The sequence below is a fragment of the Triticum aestivum genome, chromosome 2B (assembly GCF_018294505.1).
Source record: "Triticum aestivum cultivar Chinese Spring chromosome 2B, IWGSC CS RefSeq v2.1, whole genome shotgun sequence".
In the NCBI taxonomy this organism is placed as follows: Eukaryota; Viridiplantae; Streptophyta; class Magnoliopsida; order Poales; family Poaceae; genus Triticum; species Triticum aestivum.
Window position 1 is genome coordinate 114,658,272 of NC_057798.1, and position 11,097 is coordinate 114,669,368.

An 11,097-nucleotide genomic window follows, 5' to 3' on the forward strand; every position below is an offset into this window, starting at 1 on the left:
ATAATGAGAAAAGCACTCCCGAGGACACATGGGAATTATCATCAAGCCAGTTTTCATCACGCTCATATGATTCGCATTCGTTACTTTGATAATTTGATACATGGGTGGACCGGTTCTTGGGTGCTGCCCTTTCTTGGACAAGCATCCCACTTATGATTAACCCCTATTGCAAGTATCTGCAACTACAAAAGAAGTATTAAGGTAAACCTAACCATAGCATCAAACATATGGATCAAAATCAGCCCCTCACGAGGCAACTTATAAACTAGGGTTTAAGCTTTTGTCACTCTAGCAACCCATCATCCACTTATTACTTTCCAATGCCTTCCTCTAGGCCCAAATAATGATGAAGTGTCATGTAGTCGACGTTCACATAACACAACTAGAGGAGAGACAACATACATCTCATCAAAATATCGAACGAATACCAAATTCACATGACTACTAATAGCAAGACTTCACCCATGTCCTCAGGAACTAACGTAACTACTCACAAAGCATATACTACTAATAGCAAGACTTCACCCATGTCCTCAGGAACTAACGTAACTACTCACAAAGCATATACTACTAATAGCAAGACTGCACCCATGTCCTCAGGAACTAACATAACTACTCACAAAGCATATTCATGTTCATAATCAGAGGGGTATTAATATGCATTAAGGATCTGAACATATGATCTTCCACCAAATAAACCAACTAGCATCAACTACAAGGAGTAATCAACACTGCTAGCAACCCAGAGGTACCAATCTGAGGTTTTGGTACAAAGATTGGATACAAGAGATCAACTAGGGTTTGAGAGGAGATGGTGTTCGTGAAGATGTTGATGGAGATTGACCCCCTCCCGATGAGAGGATCATTGGTGATGAAGATGGTGATGATTTCCCCTTTCAGAGGGAAGTTTCCCCAGCAGAAAGAGCTCCACTGGAGCCCTAGATTGGTTCCGCCAAGGTTCCACCTCGTGGCGGTGGAGTTTCGTCCCATAAGCTTGCTTATGATTTTTTTTCAGGGTAAAAGACTTCATATAGCAAAAGATGGGCACAGGAGGGCTGCCAGGTGGCCCACGAGGCAGGGGGCACGCCCTGTAAGGGTGGGCGCGCCCCCACCCTCATGGACGGTGGGTGGCCCCCCTCAGGTATTTCTTCCGCTGAATAATTATCATTAATTCCAAAAATGACTTTCGTGCAGTTTTAGGACTTTTGGAGCTGTGTAGAATAGGTCTCCAATATTTGCTCCTTTTCCAGCCCAGAATCCCAGCTTCCGGCATTCTCCCTCTTCATGTAAATCTTGTAAAATAAGAGAGAATAGTCGTAAGTATTGTGACATAACGTGTAATAACAGCCCATAATGCAATAAATATCGATATAAAAGCATGATGCAAAATGGACGTATCAACTCCCCCAAGCTTAGACCTCGCTTGTCCTCAAGCGGAAGCCGATATCAAAAAATATGTCCACATGTTTAGAGATAGAGGTGTCGATAAAAATAAAATACGGACATGAGGGCATCATGATCATTCTTATAACAGAAACATATATATCTATTGTCATATGATTTCTTATGCTCAAGTAACAATCTATTCACAATGTCAAGTATGATTCAGAAACTTCATTGAGAACTAACAAACTATAATCTCAGTCATTGAAGCAATTGCAATTTAACATAACATAGGAAAGACTCAATAATAGAGCTTTTCAGCAAGTCCACATACTCAACTATCATTTAGTCTTTCACAATTGCTAACACTCACGCAATACTTATGATTATGGAGTTTTAGTCAGACACAGAGAAAGATAGGGGCTTATAGTGTTGCCTCCCAACGTTTTACCTCAAGGGTAATGTCAACAATAATAGTTCATGCTAACTTACATCCAATTGGATATATATATCAGGATCTTTCCAACACGAGGTGCTTGCCAAAGGATAAAATAAAAAGGGAAAGGTGAAGAACACCTTGACTCTTGCATAATGTAAAAGACATAAAATAAAAGATAGGCCCTTCGTAGAGGGAAGCAGAGGTTGTCATGTGCTTTTTGGGTGGATGCACGAAATCTTAATGCAAAAGAACGTCACTTTACATTGCCACTTGTGATATGAACCTTTATTATGCAGTCTGTCGCTTTTATTACTTCCATATCACATGATCGTATAAAGCTAATTTTCTCCACATTAATTTTCTCCAAGATAATATATTTATATGTGAGAAGCTCTCTTTCTTTATTACTTCCTATTAATTGCAACGATGACCAAAACTATGTTTGCCAACTCCCAACAACTTTTATGCCTCATACTCTCTATATATGAAGTCATTACTATCCATGAGATCAATATGGTTCTCTTTTATTTGTTTTTATTCTTTTATGCACTTAAGATCATAGCAAGATAGCAAAGCCCTTGACACAACACCAATCTTTATTATATATAGCTCACGGACTCGATTACATAGAAGGATCACAAAGCAAAACTCAAAACTAATTCATACCAGCACTTTATTCTACTAGATCAAGATATTACCAAAAGGATCGAACTAAGAAAAACGGTAAAGATAAGAGTGTGATGGTGATACGATACCGGGGCACCGCCCCCCAAGCTTGGCAGTTGCCAAGGGGAGTGCCCATACCCATGTGATTATGTCTCCTTCTCCGGAAGTGATGGTGTGATCTTCTTGGCGATAATGCCCCGCAGGATACAATTCTCCTCCTCGAGCTTATTGACCTCCCGCTTGAGGTCCATATTTTCCTTACGGAGCTTACCCATGATGGCTAAAGCTCCTTTCACCCAAGGATGTTGCATAGCTGTTGGAGAACAAGTGACACTATTTTTCATATTTTCATAAGGAAGAAATTTAACATTGGAAGGGATGACCGAGTATGGGATGGCTGAGCTCTGAAGTTCCCCCATCGTGAATCTAGCTTGGAAACGAGAGCTAACTTCTTTATCCTCCTCCATAGCATCTGTCCTTTTCAAGTCGGCCTCCATCTCATCCTCCATTGATGGCCCAAAGTGATAATCATCGCTGTTTACTCCTGTTCCTAGCGTCGGGTGAGACACCCTACTCTCCCCGACTGACTCTTGACAAGACATCTTGCTCCAAATCTGTAACAGAAACAACTTTAAACATAGATGGAGGATTTTTGCATGATACGATGGTCAAAACCTTCGGGAGATTATATAATGAATTTTTATCGACCAAAAGAAGTATCGTGCAAGAAAGCGGAGTCCGGAGAGCAGACGAGGTGCCCATGAGGCAGGGGCGCGCCCAGTAGGGTAGGGCGCGCCCTCCACCCTCGTGGAATCCTCGTGTCCTCCCAGGACTACCTCTTATTTTCTTATTTTCTTAAATATTCCAAAATGGAGAAAAATTGCTATTAGAACTATTTTAGAGTCGGTTTACTTACCGTACCACATACCTATTCCTTTTCAGAGTCTGAAACATTCTGGAAAGTGTCTCTTATGTATTCCTCCGGGGTCACGGTTTCAATAATATTAGTTTCAACATTTATAGGATTACCTGAGATATAATGTTTGATTCTTTGACCGTTCACCACCTTCGGATTTGTGCCTTCGAAGTTGTTGATTTTTATGGCACCAGAACGATAGACCTCCTTGGTAACGTAAGGGCCTTCCCATTTAGAGAGAAGTTTTCCTGCAAAAATTCTTAAGTGAGAGTTGAATAGCAACACATAATCACCTATGTTAAACTCATGCTTTTGTATCCTTTTGTCATGCCATCTATTAACTTTTTCTTTAAACAGCTTGGCATTCTCATATGATTGGGTTCTCCATTCATCAAGTGAGCTAATATCAAATAACCTCTTCTCACCGGCAAGTTTGAAATCATAATTGAGCTCTTTAACAGCCTGATACGTCCATTTTGCATCATGCTTTTATATCAATATTTATTGCATTATGGGCTGTTATTACACATTATATCTCAATACTTATGGTTATTCTCTCTTATTTTAAAAGGTTTACCATGAAGAGGGGGAATGCCGACAGCTAGAATTCTGGCTGGAAAAGGAGCAAACATTGGAAACCTATTCTGCATTGCTCCAAAAATCCTGAAACTCCAAGAAACCTATTTTTGGAATTAATAAGAATTATTGAGCGGAAGAAACATATCATGGGGCCCACACCTTGTCCAGGAGGGTGGGGGGCGCGCCCACCCCTACTGGGCGCGCCCCCTGTCTCTTGGGCCCCCTGGTGGCCCTCCCGTGCCCATCTTTTGCTATATGAAGGCTTTTACCCTGGAAAAAATCAGAGCCAAGCTTACGGGACGAAACTTCGCCGCCACGAGGCGGATCCTTGGCGGAACCAATCTAGGGCTCCGGCAGAGCTGTTCTGCCGGGGAAACTTCCCTCTAGGAGGGGGAAATCATCACCAACGTCATCACCAACGATCCTCTCATCGGGAGGGGGTCAATATCCATCAACATCTTCACCAGCACCATCTCCTCTCAAAACCCTAGTTCATCTCTTGTATCCAATCTTGTATCAAAACCACAAATTGGTACCTGTGGGTAGCTAGTAGTGTTGATTACTCCTTGTAGTTGATGCTAATTGGTTTACTTTGTGGAAGATCATATGTTCAGATCCTTAATGCATATTATTACTCCTCTGATTATGAACATGAATATGCTTTGTGAGTAGTTACGTTTGTTCCTGAGGACATGGGTGAAGTCTTGCTATTAGTAGTCATGTGAATTTGGTATTCGTTTGATATTTTGATGAGATGTATGTTGTCTTTTCCTCTAGTGGTGTTATGTGAACGTCGACTACATGACACTTCACCATTATTTGGGCCTAGAGGAAGGCATTGGGAAGTAATAAGTAGATGATGGGTTGCTAGAGTGACAGAAGCTTAAACCCTAGTTTATGTGTTGCTTCGTTAGGGGCTGATTTGGATCCATATGTTTAATGTTGTGGTTAGGTTTACCTTAATACTTCTTTTGTAGTTGCGGGCGCTTGCAATAGGGGTTAATAATAATTGGGATGATTGTCCAAGCAAGGGCAGTCCCAAGCACCGGCCACCCACATATCAAATTATCGAAGTACCGAACGTGAATCATATGAATGTGATGAAAACAAGCTTGACGATAATTCCCATGTGTCCTCGGGAGCTCCTTTCTCATTATTAGAAATTGTCCAGGCTTATCCTTTGCTATATAAAGGATTGGGCCAAATTTCTGCCCTTTATTTACTTTATTTACTTGTTACTCGTTACTATTTATCTTATCACAAAACTATCTATTACCTATAATTTCAGTGCTTGCAGAGAAAACCTTACTAAAAACCGCTTATCATTTCCTTCTGCTCCTCGTTGGGTTCGACACTCTTACTTATCAAAAGGACTACGATAGATCCCCTACACTTGTGGGCCATCAAGACTCTTTGCTGGCTCCATTGCCGGGGAGTGTAGCACTTTCGGTGAGTGGAACTTGGTAAGGAAACATTTATATAGTGTGCTGAAATTTTCTGTTACCTGTCACTATGGAAACTAATCCTTTGAGGGGCTTGTTCGGGGTATCTTCACCCCGACTAGAAGAGCAAAGAGTTTCTCCTCAACCTACTGAACTTTTTGAAAATATTTACTTTGAGATTCCTTCGGGTATGATAGAGAAACTGCTAGCTAATCCATTTGCAGGAGATGGAACATTGCATCCCGATTTACACCTTATCTTTGTGGATGAAGTTTGTGGATTATTTAAGATTGCAGGTATTCCCGATGATTTTGTCAAAAGGAATCCTCCCTTTATCTTTGAAGGGAGATTCATTGACATGGTATAGGCTATGTGATGATATGGGATCTTGGAATTATAAGCGATTGAAGTTGGAATTTCACCAGAAGTTCTATCCTATGCATCTTGTTCATCGTGATCGTAATTACATATATAATTTCTGGCCTCGCGAAGGAGAAAGCATCGCTCAATCTTGGGGGAGGCTTAAGTCAATGTTATATTCATGCCCCAATCATGAGCTCTCTTGGAAAATGGTTATTCAAAACTTTTATGCTCGGATTTCTCTTAATGATCGCAACCTACTCGATACTTCCTGTGACGGTTCTTATATGCTGAAGACTATTGATTTCAAATGGGACTTATTGGAAAGAATTAAACGCAACTCTGAAGATTGGGGTTCCGACGATGGTAAGGAGTCAGGTATGACACCTAAGTTTGATTGTGTTAAATCTTTTATGGATACCGATGCTTTTCGTGGATTTAGCGCTAAGTATGGACTTGACTCTAAGATTGTAGCTTATTTTTGTGAATCTTTTGCTACTCACGTTGATCTCCCTAAAGAGAAGTGGTTTAAATATAATCCTCATGTTGAAGTGAAAGTAGTTGCACCTATTACAGTTGAAGAAAAGACTATCACCTATAGTGATCCTATTGTTCCAACTACTTCTGTTGAGAAACCTCCTTTTCCTGTTAGGATAAAGGATCATGCTAAAACTTCGACTGTTGTTCGTAAGAGTAATACTAGGACTTCTACACCTCCTGAGCAAATCAATGTTGAACCTAGTATTGCTATGGTTAAAGATCTCTTGGATGATGATTTAGATGGGCATGTTATTTATTTTTGTGATGAAACTGCTAATATTGCTAGACCAGATACTAAGATACATAGACATGTCGTGGGCATGCCTGTTATTTCTGTTAAAATAGGAGATCATTGTTATCATGGTTTATGTGATATGGGTGCTAGTGCTAGTGCAATACCTTATACCTTATATAAAGAAATTATGCATGACATTGCACCGGTTGAATTAGAAGACATTGATGTTACCATTAAGCTTGCTAATAGGGATACCATTAAACCAGTTGGGATTGTTAGAGATGTTGATGTTTTGTGTGGGAAGGTTAAATACCCTACTGATTTTCTTGTTCTTGGCTCCCCACAAGATGACTTTTGTCCCATTATTTTTGGTAGACCCTTCTTGAATACAGCTAGTGCTAAGATTGACTGTGAAAAAGATAATGTCACCATTGGCTTAGATGGTATGTCTCATGAGTTTAATTTTGCAAAGTCTCGTAGACAACCTCGTGATAGGGAACCACCTAGTAAAGATGAGATTATTGGTCTTGCTTCCATTGTTGTGCCTCCTACTGATCTGGTAGAAGAATATTTGCTAGACCATGAAAATGATATGTTTATGAAGGAAAAAGGGAAATAGATGAAGTGTTCCTTAAACAGGAACCTGTGCTGAAACATAACCTTCCCGTTGAAATTCTTGGGGATCCCCCTCCACCCAAGGGCGATCCCGTGTTTGAACTCAAACCATTACCTGATAATCTTAAGTATGCTTATCTTGATGAAAAGAAAATATATCCCGTTACTATTAGTGCTAACCTTTTAGAGAAAGAAGAAGAAAGATTATTGAAAACTCTGAAGAAGCACCGAGCTGCTATTGGATATACTCTGGATGATCTTAAGGGCGTTAGTCCCACGTTATGCCAACACAAAATTAAATTGCAGGACGATGCCAAACCAGTTAGAGATCCTCAACGACGACTGAATCCCAAGATGAAAGAAGTGGTAAGAAAGGAGATACTAAAGCTCTTTGAGGCAGGTATAATTTATCCCGTTGCAGATAGTGATTGGGTAAGCCCTGTCCATTGTGTTCCTAAAAAGGGAGGTATTACCGTTGTTCCTAATGATAAAGATGAATTGATCCCACAAAGAATTATTACAGGTTATAGGATGGTAATTGATTTCCGTAAATTAAATAAGGCTACTAAGAAAGATCATTACCCTTTACCTTTTATTGATCAAATGCTAGAAAGACTATCCAAACACACCCATTTCTGCTTTCTAGATGGTTATTTTGGTTTCTCTCAAATACCTGTGTCGGCGGGGATCAATCAAAAACTACTTTTACTTGCCCTTTCGGTTCTTTTGCTTATAGACTTATGCCTTTTGGTTTATGTAATGCACTTGCTACCTTTCAAAGAAGCATGATGGCTATATTCTCTGATTTTTGTGAAAAGATTTGTGAGGTATTCATGGATGACTTCTCCATTTATGGATCCTCTTTTGATGATTGTTTGAGCAACCTTGATAGATTTTTGCAGAGGTGCGAAGACACTAGTCTCGTCCTGAATTGGGAAAAGTGTCACTTTATGGTTAATGAAGGCATTGTCTTGGGGCACAAGATTTCCGAGAGAGCTATTGAATTTGATAAAGCTAATGTTGATGCTATTGAAAAGATGCCATGTCCCAAGGACATAAAAGGCATAAGAAGTTTCCTTGGTCATGCCGGTTTTTATAGGAGGTTCATTCAGGACTTTTCTAAAATCTCTAGGCCTCTGACCAATTTATTGCAAAAAGATATTCCTTTTGTCTTTGATGATGATTGTGTAGAAGCATTTGAAATACTTAAGAAAGCTTTGATCACCGCACCTATTGTTCAGCCACCTGATTGGAATTTACCCTTTAAAATTATGTGTGATGCTAGTGATTATGCTGTAGGTGTTGTTCTAGGGCAAAGAGTTGATAAGAAATTGAATGTTATCTAGTATGCTAGTAGGACTCTTGATACTGCCCAAAAAAATTATGCTACTACTGAAAAAGAGTTCTTAGCAGTTGTGTTTGCATGTGATAAGTTTAGACCTTATATTGTTGATTCCAAAGTTACTATTCACACTGGTCATGCTGCTATTAAATATCTTATGGAAACAAAAGATGCTAAGCCTAGGCTCATTAGATGGGTTCTCCTGCTCCAAGAATTTGATTTGCATATTATTGATAGAAAGGGAGCTGAGAACCCCGTTGCAGATAACTTGTCTAGGTTAGAGAATGTTCTTGATGACCCACTGCCTATTGATGATAGCTTTCCTGATGAACAATTAGCGATCATTAATGCTTCTCATACTGCTCCTTGGTATGCTGATTATGCTAATTACATTGTTGCTAAATTTATACCGCCTAGTTTCACATACCAGCAAAAAAAAGTTCTTTTATGATTTAAGACATTACTTTTGGGATGATCCACACCTTTATAAAGAAGGAGTAGATGGTGTTATTAGACGTTGTGTGACCGGGCATGAACAGGAACAGATCCTATGCAAGTGTCATTCTTAATCTTATGGAGGACACCACGCTGGAGATAGAACTACACACAAGGTACTACAATCTGGTTTTCATTGGCCTACTCTCTTCAAAGATGCTCGTAAGTTTGTCTTATCTTGTGATGAATGTTAAAGAATAGGTAACATTAGTAGACGTCAAGAAATGCCTATGAATTATTCTCTTGTTATTGAACCGTTTGATGTTTGGGGCTTTGATTCTATGGGACCTTTTCCTGCCTCTAATGGTTACACACATATTTTAGTTGCTGTTGATTACGTTACTGAGTGGGTAGAAGCTATTCCAACTAGTAGTGTTGATCATAATACTTCTATTAAAATGCTTAAAGAAGTTATTTTTCCAAGGTTTGGAGTCCCTAGATATCTCATGACTGATGGTGGTTCGCATTTTATTCATGGTGCTTTCCGTAAGATGCTTGCTAAATATGATGTCAATCGTAGAATCGCATCTCCTTATCACCCGCAGTCTAGTGGTCAAGTAGAGTTGAGCAATAGAGAGCTCAAATTAATTTTGCAAAAGACTGTGAATAGATCTAAAAAGAATTGGTCCAAAAAACTTGATGATGCATTATGGGCCTATAGAACTGCATACAAAAATCCTATGGGTATGTCTCCTTATAAGATGGTTTATGAAAAAATGTGTCATTTACCTCTTGAACTTGTACATAAAGCATATTGGGCTATTAAAGAGCTCAACTATGACTTCAAACTTGCAGGTGAGAAGAGGTTGTTTGATATTAGCTCACTTGATGAATGGAGAGCCCAATCCTATGAGAATGCCAAGCTATTCAAAGAAAAAGTCAAACGCTGGCATGATAAAAGGATACAAAAGTGTGAGTTTAAAGTAGGAGATTATGTGTTATTATTCAACTCTCATTTAAGTTTTTTTGCAGGAAAACTTCTCTCTAAATGGGAAGGTCCTTACGTTATCGAGGAGGTCTATCGTTCTGGTGCCATAAAAATCAACAACTTCGAAGGCACAAGTCCAAGGGTGGTAAATGGTCAAAGAAATAAACATTATATTTCAGGTAATCCTATCAATGTTGAGACTAATATTATTGAAACCTTAACCCCGGAGGAATACATAAGGGAAACTTTCCAGAACGTTCCAGACTCCGAAAAGGAATAGGTATGTGGTACGGTAAGTAAACCAATTCCAAAACAACTCCAATGGCAATTTTTATCAGTTTTGGAATATTTAAGAATTTTAGGAAGAAAGAAGTAGTCCGAAAGGGGCACGAGGCCCCCACGAGAGTGGAGGGCGCCCCCCCTTACTGGGCGCGCCCCCCTGTCTCGTGGACACCTCGTGTGCCTCCCGGACTCCGTTTTCTTGCACGTTACGTATTTTGGTCGGTAAAAATTCATTATATATACTCCCGAAGGTTTTGACCATCGTATCATGCAAATATCCCTTGTTTTTGTTTCAAGCTGTTCCTGTTGCAGATTAAAAGAAGATGTCTTCTCAAGAGTCAATCGGAGAGAGTCGGGTATCTCACCCAACACTAGGTCCAGGAGCAGATAGCGATGCTTATCACTTAGGACCATCAATGGAGGATGAGATGGAGGCTGATTTGAAAAGGATAGATGCCATGGAGGAAGATCAAGAAGTTACCTTTCGTTTCCTAGAAGAATTCATGATGGGGGAACTACCTAGCCTGGCTACTCCAGCTTCGGTCATCCCTTCCAACTTTAGATTTCTTCCTTATGAAAATATGAAAAAGAGCTTCACTTGTTCTCCAGAAGCTATGCAGCATCCTTGGGTAAAGGGAGCTTTGGCCGTTACGGGCAAGCTCCGTAAAGAAATTATGGACCTCAAACGACAAGTCAATAAGCTTGAGGAGAAAAACCGTATCCTGAGGGGCATCATCGCCAAGAAGATCATAACACCAACCGTGAAGAAGGAGACATAATCACATGGGTATGGGCACTCCCCTTGGCAACTGCCAAGCTTGGGGGAGGTGCCCCGGTATCGTATCACCATCACACTCCTATCTTTACCGTTTTAT